Raw genomic sequence first — 16071 nt, 5'->3', positions numbered from 1 at the left:
TTATTCATATAGCATAAATGTATACATTTACTATAATTTTCCACACATTAACTTGCCATAATAGGCTATACACTATGAATTTACATAATAAAGACTTATGTCAGTCTAAAAAGGTGAATAAATTCTATTGCACATATAAAAAGGTGTGGTAAAATGAGTTCAGTTTGGTTTAACCTCCATTGCAAATCTGCTGTTAAACTTTAAAACTAACAACAAAGACATAACCAGTGAAGACATTATTGTTATGTTCAAATTTCCTATGATCCCCTGAGTGTGTTTTATTTCAGCTGGATGCAGCACTGGAATTAATTCAATTATTGTTCTTTGCGCATTGGATCTCCAGGCTGCATGCAAGAGCTAACAAGGAATACAGATCAAACAATTCAGATGAAAGGATCAAATATCTCTGGCAGTTTGCTAAAACAGTGGGATTTAGACCATAGAAGGAGCACATAAGCAGTGTTTCAGTGTGTGTGTGTGTGTGTGTGTGTGTGTGTGCTAGGGAGAGAAACTGAAAAAGAATGAAATCAAGAAAGCGTTGCGAAGAAAACAGAGGGATGAAGAGAGCAGGATAGGGAGTGAGTGAGCGAGAGAAAGGGAAAATCAAGGACGAGAGGGAGAAAAAGAAATATTGTCTGCCTCACCCTGCTTTCTATCCGCCTTTCACCACCTCTCTACTGTTTGTCCAGATGCCTAATGGTTTATTATGTGAAACCCAAGGCTTTCGGGGTTAATGTGGACACTGGCTTAGTATTCTCAGAGTGGCCATAGCTACACACAGCCTTAAACCTTAGGAGGGAACATGCATGGCTGCTCTGTGTCAACAGTGTTGATATAAATAGACATCTCCCTATGTACTTTTTCATAAAACATATATATATTCATATGAATTCTAACCATTTCAAATTCTGCACACTGTCTCTACTTGGTTAAAATAATATTTTGCTTTGGTATAACATTTATTGTTTCTAGTACTTGTGGTCCTGGGTAGTTTCCTCCCAGCAGCAGAAAAATCACACATAAACCAACTACAGCAAATTGACTAAGATAATGTTATTTTTGTGTCATGAGATTTGCTTGAAATAGTAATTTCTCCCACTTCTGATTACTGATAACGAATCTGAATGCTGGTGATGAATACACACTCCAGGAAGCAAATAAAGTCTGATGATCAATGTCACACTTGGTTAAGTACGTTTAAAAGTAAAATATGTGTTATTCTCTCTTAAAGTTGCAGAGCATGCATTGTGCTTTTAAGTCTCTGTCTATTTTGCCTGCTTGACTACATTGTAAGTGACTCTGTAATCTCGGTCGCCCCTATTGACGAGCAGGAGGCTGCTGATGCCTCCGACCATCATTCATCCATCATGTTGGTTCAGCACAGAGCCACTCCCGTAGGTAAACATGTTCCCATGACCCACAGATCATGCTCGTCCTGGGAGATGCAGCTGAGCTCGCTGGGGCTTATTACAGAAGCTTTTCGGTTAGCGCCACAGCGGCTGCGGTTGGCCAGAGAGAATGGGGGCCCCCCACCCCCCTACCCAAAATGCACAATAAAATCTTATTACCAAGTACATGAAGGAAGTGGTTCAGCAGGGGCACAACAAATTGCCTAGCAGCCATAGTATACTTATTCACAGGCTGGGAGGAATGCTCTGTGTTTTGGGTTTTGACAAGTCAGTAGTGTATAGAAGATTTAGGGGATTTCTTAGTTCAGAGGCTGCCGGCAAAAGTTAGTACATACCAGAATGTGTAATGTGATAACTTCATTATTAATAGCTTCAATAGGTGTTGTGCATGAGGTCACAGGTTTCTCACAGTGTCAAACAAGATGAAGGTGTCTGACTATGGACCCATGTGGTTTTAATATCAAGGAATCCAATCATGGCATCACATCCATCTCATTTCTATGGTTACACAACGGACACAGAGTAAACAAGGGTGCTCATGTTGGAATCACTTTTTTTCCAACAGTTAATGGGCTCACTCTATCATGGCATGACCTGTCGTCTCCACTCAATCCATTGGATGGAAACTAGGCCGTCTGCTCCGCAGGTGAGACAGATGCCTGCACCGGCTTTTAAGCAAATCTGGTAACAAGCGTTGCCAGGAGCAGAGTGCTATGACAAGGTGCAGTTGAGTAACTTAGTAAGGCAGGATACTGTCAAACTGGATGCCAAATCTGCTCTCATTTATGTGCTGCACCCAACAGGGAACATTCCACTTCTAAAGACAGTTCATTTTTATGAACCCTCATCAAGCTAATTACTCTCTCTGCCCGGGTACTGTGTTTATGCATAATCATCTGTCCCTAGAGAAGAGCAGGAGTCCGTCTCTCCCTTTTCCCCACTAGTAATTTTCCTTTATTAAACAGATGCAGGTGGTGAGGAAGAGGGAGCAAGGGAGGTAAGATGGATGAAAACAATAAACTGGTGATATGATAAAGAAAGAGAAAATTCGGCCAAAGTAGTCTAAAAATACTGGAAGAAGATATACACATGATATGCGCCTTAAGACATTAACTCATTGACCCTGTTTACATATCAAGCCCATATCCCCATAAGCTTATAATCCTCATTTCAGTATCTATATGCCTATGGGTAGCCTATGTCATGCTAGATCAAGTGAGATGCAACGCCTCAAGAATTGCATTTCACGTTACTGCTGCTGCCCATCCAATGCCAGATACTTCAAAGAATTCTCTGTGCTTGAAACGCACATTATATTCAAGCTGCGCTGATCTATTCGGAAATGGTACACTTAATCTTGGCTCACAGATACCACTCTTCTTTGTCAATCCAGTTTACCCTGCCTGCTTTTGATTTCTCGAAATCTATATATCAGGTCGAATATTTCCACATTACTTTGTATGAAGCTCTAAATCTTTCCTCTTGAGCCTCCACCCAGTGAAGCTATGCAGCAATGGCTGCCCAGGCTGGAGACGACAAAGACTTGGATTTCACATCCCATTACACACACCACAATCCCACAGCAACTGGTCAATCTGCAGGAGATTGCCACAGCACAAGACCGCATTATAGTAAAGTTATTATAGCACCCTCAAGGGCATCTATAGATAGGATGTTAGAGATATGGTGCACATATCTGAGCACGTGCACACACACACACACACACAGACACACACACACACACACATGCGACCTGGTAAACCCCACGCCCATGAACATCTAACATGCAGTGTGAACTGTTCCATATGAGTGGACAGGAACATGCTATACAGTCCAGCCTGTCTCCACTCCATGTAGTCACAGTTTGAGTATAATGAGAACCTTCTGAAAAACTCTTATCAGGAATTTTAAAGTGAATTCCCGAAATCAAAGACAGATGAGTGCTGCTAGAAATGCTCTTAACTGAATATATTGTTTTTTTAACAGTTAACAACTTGATTTACCTTCCAGCATATGGAAAGAAAGCCCCAGCTTTCCATTGTGATCCATGCATGACTAAGTTTAATTTCAACCAATACCTTGTATATAAGGAATCTGCAAATGTGCTTTGATCAGAAAGCAAAAACATAACATTAAACTAAATTTCATGGTATTCCTATGATCTTAGACAGTTTAATCAAGAACTCTCTGAAAGCAAGAAACCAAAGAACAAAGGCCCTAATTTGTAATATCAAAAACAAGAGCAAGATACTTTGTATCCACTTTGTATCCACAAAGTCCATTTCAGGGTCAATGGAGCAGCTGCAGGATTTGCGTCATGTCTGTCTGCATGACATCATGATGACAGTCTCACAGCATCATCATGACTGTCTTGGCTCTCGCAAATCTAGTCTAGACCGTCCAAGTTCATAGGAAGACTAGTCTGAAGCAGGGTCTTATGCAAAACTCCCTCTGCACTGCCTCTGAGAAGCAAATGGCCGAAGGGGACAAGGGGCCGGAGTTGGTAGCAGTAGCACTGGGAGTCCCTCCAATGGCAAGATTGGCGACTGGAAGACAGGAACACACTGGGAGAAAAAAAATGTCAGTCTTGTAATGGAAACCTCAGAAAGACATGGAAGTAGACACCGAGGAAAAGTATGGTATGCAGGAGGAAGGAGGAGACTTTCCATTTGCTCTGGCCACAGGTTCCAGTGGGGAGTCATGTGTCCCGTGGCCCTGTCTGGACAAACAAACTGCTTTTGCTTATTGGGCAATTGCTTCTTCCTTGTCTGCATCCTTGTGTATTATTTATATCTAAAAGTGGCCCGCGTCATCACTTGTTGTTTATGAACCCGTGTGCTGGAGAGCTGCCACGGGCAATGAACCAGACAAATGTTTCACACTCTTTGTTTTGGTTTACCATGGCAACAAAGTTCCTGTCGTGCACATCTTTTTTTTCCCCCCTCCCTGCCTGCCGCTGTATCCAGCGGAGCACCAAGACTGCACCATTATGGTGGAAATAATTCGGTCAGATGCAGCAAGGGAGGTGAGAGAGAGAGAGAGTGAGAGAGAGGGAGAGAGAGAGAGAGAGGGAGAGAGAGAGAGAGAGAGAGAGAGAAAGAGAAAGTTCAGCTGCATGAGGTCAGAGTGAGAAAACGGAATTGGAATCACTAAGCTACTGATTTAAAGCGGAAAACAGCCACCCAAACCCCATTAACAGAAACCTGACATTTTACAGCCCATCACCTCCGCTCTCCGCTCTCTTTCTATTTTCCTGCTTTACTGCAGCAGACCAAGAGTCTCTGAGCTGTGTTTTGTTACTGGTTTCTATTGGTAGCCTCCTGAGGACTCTCCAGGCAGGGGCCAATGATCTCAATGTGTTCTCAGTGACATAAGTGCCATTTTGAGGGAGGACTGGAACACTTGGCAGGAAGAAATCATAGTTTTACAGAACAGAGCCACTTAATGAGGCTTAACCTGAAAAACAAACAAGAGAGAGATCATGCTCATTGTGTAGCATGTCGAGACGGAGGGTGTGGATTTAGAGCTCTGTATCTACACCCACCCGATACTTGATGAGTGTGTATGCGTGTGTGTGTATTTATATTCACATTAATTTGGGATTTGGTTTAAGGGAGGGTTAGTTGCTCCGCAGCCATCATAATAACATTGGATCTAGGGTGGTATCCTTTTGTGCCATTCCAAATATTAGGGTTGACGATGTAGCATGCCTCAGTGCAATTAAATGGGATATTATGCAGGAAAAAAATACGTCAAATATTGAGGTCATGTGTACCATTTATAAGATATGGTCAAATGGGTATTAGTGAATGGAAAACATAACCATTGTTTTGGCTTCAAAGTCTTCAAAGATTCATTATAGTCCAAAAACCTGCTATTACTTGCAAACCCCACTGTAAGAACTTTTTGTTTTGTAAACAAAATCCTCATATTTGGGGATAAGCTCTTACCCTGATTACAAGAAACTGGGATATACTGGTATGAGCCCGAAATTACAGAGTGTAAACATGTCATCCTATGTCCTGTGTTTGTTTTACTATATGCATAAGCTGGGTCTACATGGTAATGCTCGAATTATTAGGCTATGTTAATACACATACACAGGGACTGTGAGAGTTGGATAGGAAATGCTTGTAGATAACTTACCTAAAAGACAACATACAACATTAATTACAATATTAACTATTATCAGGAATATTGTGTGCATGTAGACACATTGACAATCAAGTGTGTGTTGGTTTTGTTTTGTTTCCTTCTTTCTTCTTTCTTTCTTTCTTTCTTTCTTTCTTTCTTTCTTTCTTTCTTTCTTTCTTTCTGTCCTCTCTCTCCCCTCAAACCTGCACCATTGCAGGACTAACACCACTTCTGAAAACAAGTAACATTCAATATATTGTGTGTATACTGTGTCTAACGCCCAATGTTACTCTCAAATCAATTCAACTCATAATTTTGTGTTTTGGGAGCTTATGTTTCAGCTTAAGTTCTATGAAATAAACTGATGGCAAGAGCAGAGCAGCCTCTTGTGGCTAAGCATGGAACTGCATTAACTGTTACTTCTCCCAGTGAGTCAGAAGGCCTGACCACAAGACAAGCAATAAACACGCATGAGCTGAAATAGGCTCAGTAAAAAGGAGGTTGGATGCCCCCAAAACCACTTGGATCTAGTGACCTGGGCCAATTTGCTACTGGTGGTGGAAACAAGTTTATGTACATTATGTGTAATGAAGCAAAAGGTTGATGTTTTTTCGCTTCATCCTTTTAAGTGAACGTTAGGTTTTCAGTGATCTTGACTATGTGTCTCTGTTTGCCTTCACTCAACAGATCACAGAAAGCACTCTGGCAGTGGTGATATCTGAGATTCTCAGTTTTGACGGCGCTATGAATATTTTAGTTTCTATGAAAAAATGATGTTTGGAGACATTTTGCCCTTTGTCTCTTTTTCCAATTTTCCTTGTTCATGATAATATTCTTTCAGTTTTAAATTGCTGATTTCTATGTAAATTCAATTAATTTCATAGCCTCACAAATTACGTACTGTACGTATCTGAAATAGTTATTTGTACCATGTTAGTTGCAGTTGGATGGCACCATGTTGAGATGAAAAAAACATAGCCATAAAATGCTTGCATATTTAATGGACATATTTTCTAAGATTATGATTAAACTCTAACAATTACTGAAATGTTGAAATGCACAGCTGCTATCAAAATTATTGCCACTGCACTTGCAATTTTGTTGCCAATTAAATCTTTCTAAAGATAAAGTTAATTTAAAAAACCCTTTGATTTTCCCAGATTCATTGTTCCCATTCCCAACTTCACAGCGTATAAAACATGAAGTTTAAAGGCCCGGGCGAAATGACTTAAGGTTCATCTAACAGGATCATCTAGGTCATATGACCAAGAAACAAGTGAAAACTGGCTTAGTGCTAGTTTCAAACTCGCCACCTGTTTTGTCTGTGAAGCTGACCAATATCATACTGCATATAACCAATACAACAGTATCAAACCCAAGTGTATCAAGTGTACATTCAAAATTTCCAATACTTCCCAACATCTAGGCTAAGCTGATGACATCATCACACAAACAACAAAAATCAAGAGGAACCAAGGCAACCTGCTTATAAATGGTCTATAAATGATTTTAGAGGGGGTGAATCCTGAAGTGCATGACATCAACATCACACCCCCGCCCTAAAAAAAAAAGCTTCGACAAACTCAGCAGTAACGCTTATGATCTCAAGTAACTGATAAATCCTCCAGATAGCTGAAGATGTGTTGCTGTCTCTAATATCACAAAATGAATCCTTACAGAACTGTTACATCATGCATTGCTAACGCCAACCTCCAACCTCCTACAATGTGGGCAGCAGCAGTTGTAACACGCCACAGTGTCTAGCTGTAGTGTACACTGTGTGACTACCCAAATATCCACAATAGAAGCTATATCCAATGAGCCCAAACCCCACCATCCCCCCACCACTGAGCCAATTCTGTCTCCATAAGATTAAATGTGCAAATTTGGCTAAAAGAACTCACTGAGGCCCTTTGTGGCCCTTTATGCAATCATGAGCAATCCAGATACTCCAGACTGCATGAGAGATGCTGCAGTGGATACAAAACAAAAACCCTTTCTGCAACAACCTGTGAATTATCCAAGAGATGATTCCTAATCCCACAAACCGATGCATGAATATTGATTCACGGCTATTTATTGCTGTGGGAATGAGGTGGGATGTGGATGCTGGTGGGAAATGCACAGCGATGATCAATCACAGCACTTAAGAATCATGATTTCATTAAAAACGAACCTTCACACAGAAACAATTGCGTAGTTTAAAACAGAGAACGGGGAGATAGCCAAAGTTTTTTGGAACAGGATGGAAACTTATTTCAAAGGCTGCACTTTATCAGTAAAGCTGTCAACTAATATTAATTAAATAGCACTATCAGCTCTCAGCAAGAGAGTGGCAAGCCTATTTAAACAAGAGCAGAAAATGGCTGATGTCCTCTCCTTATAATAAACTTGCTATAAACGGCTAATAAGGGAGGTAAAAGAAGATTTCCCATGGAACGAAAAGGTCACATTTTTTAAATAATCCAAAAATGTAAATAGCCAGTGCTTAGGGGAAGAGGCATGTTGTTGTGTGCATCTTCTGTTGGTGATACTCACCTCTAGAGGGAGCCAGAGCCTAAAAATCCATCAACCACTTTCAAGGGAAGCATGAGATGAATCCAAAGCAGGTTTCCAAGAGTTGTAAACAGGCTTCATCTGGAAGAAATGTCATATCCATTCAGTGCTAGCTTTTGCAGCCAGGTCACACACAAAAAAAAACTCCTCCTTCCCCCAACATAATGCTTTCTATGATTTCACATGAAATACATCCCACCGTTTCCATTTCCATCTGTAATGGAACGTATCGATTTGCTATTGTGCACAGCAAACTGCAATCGAGATGTCTACCGCTAGACACTCAGCGGGAGAGGAGTGTAAGTAGGAGGCAGCGGACTGGAACGGGGCACCATAACTGATCACTCTGATCTCATTATATTATTTATATCCCACCAACTGGGCTGGGGCTGGCTGTTTGATCATTTCTCTACTCTTTTTCTATCAGCAACGGGCCGCTGCCACTACCCACCACATTAAATTATTCAATTGGGCCTGCTTTGTTGTTAATAGCGGTGATCATTCTCGCTTAAACAGCATAATGTATGCGCTGACAGCCAACAGTGATACAAACCTGTCCCGGGGGACACTAATCTATCAATGGTGAGAGTCTATCCGCCACATTAACGATTCCAGGCACCAGTGAAGCATGGGCAAGTAAAATACACGCAACATCAAGGCCTATGGAAAAAACACATTCCACAAGGCCAGGGCTGTAAATGATCAGGCATCCACTTTATAGCTGCCTTCCAGTGAAATGAAGCTGATATCAAATGGCCTGAGCGTTGAGCCTCCTCTCTGGGGTTTTAAACCACGGACAAAGCCTATCGTTTATGTTTACCCTGTCATACTGATTATAGGCACGGAAAGACACTGCAGGATGCTATGATTTATGCAGCACAGTTCATGGAAATGAACAAAGATTAAGAGATGAGAGTGAAGGGATTATTCCTGATTTAGACTGAATGTGCCGAGCACACAAAGCAAGTTTTACGAAAAACGTGCAAGAATTTGAATCAAGATGGCCTATTTATATAGTTAACAAGACTTCGCTAACTCCAATTTACCATATGGTGTGGTAAATTGGAGCGATTAAAACTCGCTCCAGCCTGTTCGGAGTAAGGTTTTCACTAAGTTTGTTTTGCAGCGGTTGTTTCAGAGGAAGACTTTTCCATGCGGCTCGTTTGTTTACCCTTCCCCCACCAGGGTCCCGTCAACACCACTGGCCTTGTGGGTAGAAGGGGTCAAAATGCCAAGGGGTCATTCTTGTGTCCTCTCCCTGCCTTCTCCCTCTCCCATGCCACTATTACTACTGCTGAAAAGCCATGAGGTGAGATGAGGAGCTGGAAGGAAACAATATGAAAAAAACATTCTGGCTTTCATCTTAGGGTCAAAATAAAAGTAACATTTTCTGATGCTGTTAGATGATTTTTTGTTTGTTTTGTGTTATAAGATTGTTAATATTGAGCAGACTATACGCATATTCAGGAAGTGACAAGTTTTACCTTCATATTTTAATTTCAGTGCAAATATCAGTGCTTAGAATATTTTCTAGTGATAAAAAAACACTGCAGCTAAAAGGGCACTTCTGCTGTCTCAGGGTTATATGCTTCAGCAAATGTTGGTGTCTATCTGTGCACGTCAGAGCAGAGATATCTAAGGTGCAATCAACTGTATTAAAGCTAACCCATGTATGGTTTTGTCTACATACTGTATATCATTATGAAAGGATTTGTAATAACTGATAATGACCCCTGGCTTCACAGTCTATAGCCACTGTGAGCTGCTTTCCATTGGCATATTTATTTAGTTTACTGGTCATCCTGCAGCACTTTTTAGCTGCGACAAGCAGCTAGTATAAGTCACTCTGTCAGTCTGTCCGTCCCAAAAAAAAAAAAACACTGTACACATAGAGCCGCGGGATACAGAGGTACAACACCTATAAGTTTCTCAGGCAGGCACACTGGCGCTTTGGCTCACTTGGTGGGGCAGTGGACTCAGGCAAATGTTTCAAACACAGTTTGACTCCTGAAGCCTGCAAGCACAGAATGTTTACATGATGCTATTTCATACAGCCAATAGAAAAGATAACAGGATACACCCCACACCAAAACGAATCATTTACTTTGATAATATTGATTGATGTTGCATACAGTCAAGAATAGGCCTAAATAACAGATCAATGATAAGGCCTTTTCATGACCATCCTCATCAGTGAGTGCACAATCAAGTAGTATAGTCCAACTTTAGGCTACCACTTGTCACAACGGCTCCAATAAGGCAACCTGCTCCAATTTGGCCACAGTTTATCACAAATTATATGTTTGTTTAGGCTTTGCAGATCTTTGTCTGAACCAAACCAAAGCATGAAGAAGATCATAGGTGCTACTGTTTGTAATGGCAATAACCAAATTTTTTGCTAGCATTAAAATGTGTCATCATGACCTGGGAATCATAATTTCGCCTATAAACGCAGCCTTTTGGAGTAAAGAGTGAGTGAGAGAGAGAGAGAGAGAGAGAGAGAGAGAGAGAGAGAGATTTGTAAACCAGGAAGGCTTATCTGGACATTCTATTCAAATAAATCATGTTGAGAGGCATAATATGCACATCTGGATACATGTCGTCTCTTCAAGAGAACCCAGCCGAGTTCCCTCAGCTCTCCATGTGGGCTGGGGTCATATGCCGACAACGCTAAACGCTTTTCATTAGTGGTTGAATGGTTTGAAAGATCTGGTGAGGGCGGGGGGGGAGGTGGGGTGGGAGTTAAGAAGGAGTATGTAAGCCACAGCCCTCCTCCCTCGCATATAGAATCATTTCACTGTGATATGATGCGAGGGAGCATTTCAGGCTGTTCGCCTATTAAACTTACGGCTGTTACAGCTCCCACTGAGTGGAGTAAATGTTCAGCTGAAACATTAACAGAACGTTCAGCCACCATCCCTAATCTCAACTGACCATGCGACCCCGTAAAAGAGCTGGGGCAAGACCACTTCTCATGGTGCATTTCATCTGAAAATAAATAAACTGAGGCTTTGCATCTCTGACTCGCCTAATAATGATCAGATGTTCTTAAGCTCTCCCTTTAGCCAATTTAAAGGCGAGCCTTCCCACAAAGCACTGAGCACACTTGAGTCAATAAGCCAGTTAGTAGAAGGGAAAGTTAAAAAAAAATTCAATTCTTGACTTATTTAGTAGGGGATTTGGCGTGGCAGGTCAGGGGGTGTAATCCAGGAGATTGGACACTGATTCTTTAATCAAGTGGCTAGACAGTGCATTTCACCCCCACCCCGCCCCCCCATTTCCCTGCAAGAGGGTCTCCCTTGCATAGCACTGCATTTCAATGCTCCACTCCTCCGCTGGTGGAGCAGGCTGCCGAGGAGCACAGAAATCCCCCTTCAACTGCTGCTGCATGGAAACCAGATGGAGACGAGGAGTACAGTATATCAAAAGGACAAGTCTCTCCCTTTTCCTCCACGGCTGAGAGAGTAATTTCGCATTCATTATCAATAATCCATTCATTAGCTAATAGCAACTGACCAATCATTTTTGAAAACCCTGGGCCCGCTTATCAGGGAGGACTAACAGGGCTCAGGAAATTGGCAAAGGCAAGCTAATGAAACCGCAGTGAACGGCGGAAAAGGCAGCACTTAGGTGGCTGCGTGCCATGCTCAGGTCCCAGCAGTGCAGCGGATCTCTCGCTCAAGCAGCAGCCTCCGCTTGATTCTGCACAGGCTGCTTGTTTCTGCCTGCTGCCTCCTGGACCCAGAGCTTCTGTCTAGATGAAACCGGGAGGGATCAGCGCTCTGGCTTTTAAAGCCGCATCGTCTTGGAAAAACGTGCGGTTCAGAATTAACCGGCATAACCTCTTACGTTCGACAGCAGCCGTATATGTAATACAGAGCTGAGTGTAAGGTCTGTTTGGTGCAATTAATGTATTATTCCAAAGCTTTGCAATACTTGAGATAAGCGCTGACAACTCATCATCTCCTCCCGAGCGTGGCCTCATAATACCCTCCTTCCATGTCACCAGTAAAGTATACGTCTTATTTTTGATTATCTGTGCAGCTTGTTGGAGTCTTTATTTCATGGGTGCATCCTTGATACCACTGCAACTTTCCCACAGCCTGATTCTATCATACTGAGTAGAGGTTTTCTTGAACAGATGGCATTATCTTGGTTCCTGGATTCAAGGCAGGTATCGACAGTTTAGTGTAAATAAATAGCCACCACTAGAATACTAAATCAAACCATCCCCCATCCCCCCTTCTTCTCTTATTATCTGCTCTCACTTGCCATTTTAGAACCCACACATGTACACAGTATAAACACATACAAGCACACACGTCCAGAGAGAATACACACACATACACACACACACACACATACACACACACACACACATACATGCGCCCTCACACGCAGACATCTTCATCAAACATAGACGGCGCACACCGGGAGAGAATGAATTCATTCCAGCGGATCTCGTCCCGCCCTGCCCCCTGAATCCCTGAGCATGAGTAATTGTCAGCCCCTGTGAAATGATCGCAGCTTTCAACGCTAATGGAAGGCCTGCACATTCATTATTCAGTCCAGGAAACAGAGTGCCGCAAAGTGTCAAGGGACCTATGAGTTATTGCTCAGCGTGAGCTAACCTTAGACTAGGAGGCAAGTGACAGGGGCCTGCTGCACTTTCCCCTCCTGCGTCCACTTTGCTCCGTGCCCTCCGTCCCTCCCTCTGTCCGTCTGACAGTGGCAGACGGGCACCACACAGAGAACCCGAGATCGCGTCGCAGCTGTGGCCCCGGTCGGACTACTGTGTCGTCGTGGACAGGATGACAGACGGGCCGGGCTCTCCTGTGTCACTGACCACAGACAGCCATGACTGGCTGGGGAGAGCAGCTCGCCTTGCGTTACGGCCCTCCTGGGACTGCTGTGGGTTTTTTTTTTTTACGAGGAAAGCAGAGGGAGGAAAGCAGAGGGAGGAAAGCAGAGGGAGGAATGCAGCGGGCGGGGGCTCAGGGGGCTCGGGGGCGCGCTGACCTGCAGATAACACATGGCAAGAAACAGATAGGTTTGATATCTGAACATGCCCGCACTTGTGCTGAGGGAAAGGGACACCGCGGCGCACGCTGCTGCAGACCGAGCCAGTCAATACAGTTATTACACACAGCTAAAATGCAGACAGACACCCATCAGACAGAATTCCAACCCTGCACGTATAAGCCTTCTTCATTTCCCATGTCTGGACCCTGGGAGCCTGAAGCCTTGCTGTTACTCAGCTTCAAATTGAAAGTGACAGGGAGCCAACTTCTTGTATTCCAAGGTGAGGCAGGAAATTGATAACAGTGGTAGTCCAACAATAAAACAGGAGTGAAAATACAACTGGCATGCAGCATGAAATGAGACACTGGCATGCTGATGTACAATTGGTTGAAAAATTAAAATATTTGAAAATGTATCCTGTATTTCCTTGTGTATCATTGTGTGCTTAGTATGCCTATGTAGTTCCCAAACCAGGCCATCTGCATATCTTTGAAATAGACAATAGTGGTGTGCAATTAGTAAATAATTTGTTTTGTACAGCCCTGTTTAGTGGATTAGAAAAAAATGGCAACGCACCTCCACAAGGACCCAGTCTTTTCTCTACCAAGTTGCGAAAACATACATTCAGCCATGCACCGCCACACAAACCATTTCTTGAGATTGTAGGATTTGTAAATGCGGCTCTACTCCTGCACAACCCAGGGGCTTTTTCTTCCCTCTACAGTGCCACTGATGCCAATCTGCATTGCAGAATCAAACGCAAGCTAGGAATTGAACAAATTCTTCATTTGATGGCACAGACCCAAAAGAGGAGGTGAAATTTACATCGCCAATATGACCGCACCAGAACCCTGTCACATTAGAAGTCAGCTAATATCCATTCCTGCAGTCATACTATCAGATTATAATGGGATACACTGTAGTTGTGTTTTGAGTAGTTCAATGTCTCTCTCTTCCCTTCCCCTATAAGATAACATGAATATGAGCATGAAGATTGTTCCTAACAGAGGGCTGCAGCATTTAGAGTGCCATGCATTACTGGACTTCTAGATGTTTTAGTGGGGGTAATTGAGTATTCTTGTCTGTGGTTGTGTCTTTTAGACTCAGGCAATTTAGCATGCAGGCATGTTGCTATAAAAATGACCCAATTAATTTGATTAGGAAACTAAGGTTCAGGATACAGAGTGCGAAAACATGACTTGAATTATAAAGTGCGTGGAGGATGCTGAAGAGGAATAATTTAATAGGGGAGATGTGTGTATACGTGTGTGTGTGTGTGTGTGTGTGTGTGTGTGTGTATGCGTGTGTTACATTCAGTATCACAAAAGCCTGGGAAAAGGATGAAACAAGTAGGAGATGACTTATTTGTGCCCTGGTATTTTTAGGAAAATGATCAAATACCGCTGTGATTGAAATAACTGTGGCCTTCATGAATACAGAATGATTAAAGCGTGAGCATAAGCTATCAAATATTGAGGAAAAAAAAAATGCATTTCACATGTCCCTCAGAATATGACTAGAGATATGTTTCAAAATAAGAAAAAGAAAAAGCCAGAAAATGTATTTGTACAGATGACACTTTTTGAGTATCCAAATATTCAAAATATAGCTGAATACAGAATACATGTTTGGACAAATCTTACATATTTTGAAACAACTCTAAACATATTCTGAAGTCGGTCATCTGTGAAATGCATTTTTTGCAGTATGGGATGGACTACCTGTGCAGGACGGTGGATTTAAGACCCTTGTGAGGATACAGTGAGATTGTCAAGTAATTTGGATTCCTATCTGTGGGACAATTTTGCAGACTATAGAGACAGTGCATAAAATAGGTCACGCCCATCGTGGGGGAAACGCTGCACCGCTTTCCATTCACCTTGTGTGACTGAATGTACATCATTGTCATTATTCCCCAAATTAAACATGCCTAAAAGCTGTTGTGTGGTGGGCTTCACAGCCAACAAATGTAAAAACCGTGAATTACAGTTTTTTGGGCTCCTGAGTAAAACAAGGGAGCCGTTGAGAAGAAAAATGGGGATCTAGGCCGTAAGGAGAGAGACTGACATTGGTACATGGTAGAAGAGGGGGAAAGTTTGGGACCCTGAGACGAAGTACACTTATAATGTGGCCAGTATTTTGTCACTGGTCAGTAACTTACCAGAAATTATCTAGTTATATTCTTGTAAGATAACCTAGTATATTGCTGTCGTAACATTAGGCTGCTACTAAGCTAACATTACTGAGCCAATTCCTCTATAAAACAGATGAGTTGTATTCATGTGTGGGTCTCAGGATAGTTTGCTCTGTATTGACTGTCAGTCCAGGGTGCAAAAGTAATGAGAAATCTCACTGACTTATTAGCTAACATAAGATAGTTAAATTAGCAACAATCCACTTTAATAACCAATGTCACGTCAATGTTGCGCATATAGTCTGAAAAGCATATCTGTATTTCCAATTTTTAAATATGAAGTGAAATTATTCAAAGTCAACTTATTATCTTACCTGGTGATTAAATTAAGTAGTGCTAAATGTCGAAGAATTTCACTTTATTGAAGTATTTATCCAGCTTTATTGAAAAAGGACATTGATGGAGGCCAATTAAGTTCATTTTTTCAGTGTGCCTTCTCCTCTCTGTTGGAGGCAGTGTGCTGAAATCATTCTTTGACAGACTTGTCTACTCGAAAACAGCAAAAAACCTTGTCAGGCTGTCCGTTAAGATTTCCTCCCGATCGCCGGTTTTGCCGGTTTGTTCCCGGTGGGCGTGGCTTTCGAAGTATGACGTGCCCTGCAGTGTGTCTATAACCATGCCAGTAGTAGCTATTATTTGCAGCAATTTCTTTAATTTCTTTTGTTCAGCTGCTGGAATAGCTGAATGCAGGTACATACCCAGTGATGTTGTATTAAATAAAAAGTCAATTATTCATTGTTTAATTAGTTTTTTCCC

This window comes from Centroberyx affinis, unplaced genomic scaffold (genome assembly GCF_046629955.1).
Source record: "Centroberyx affinis isolate AG114_WGS23_722 - 3 ecotype Tasmania unplaced genomic scaffold, CSIRO-AGI_Caff_v1 ptg001770l_1, whole genome shotgun sequence".
NCBI lineage: Eukaryota > Metazoa > Chordata > Actinopteri > Beryciformes > Berycidae > Centroberyx > Centroberyx affinis.
This window is presented reverse-complemented; position numbering follows the sequence as displayed.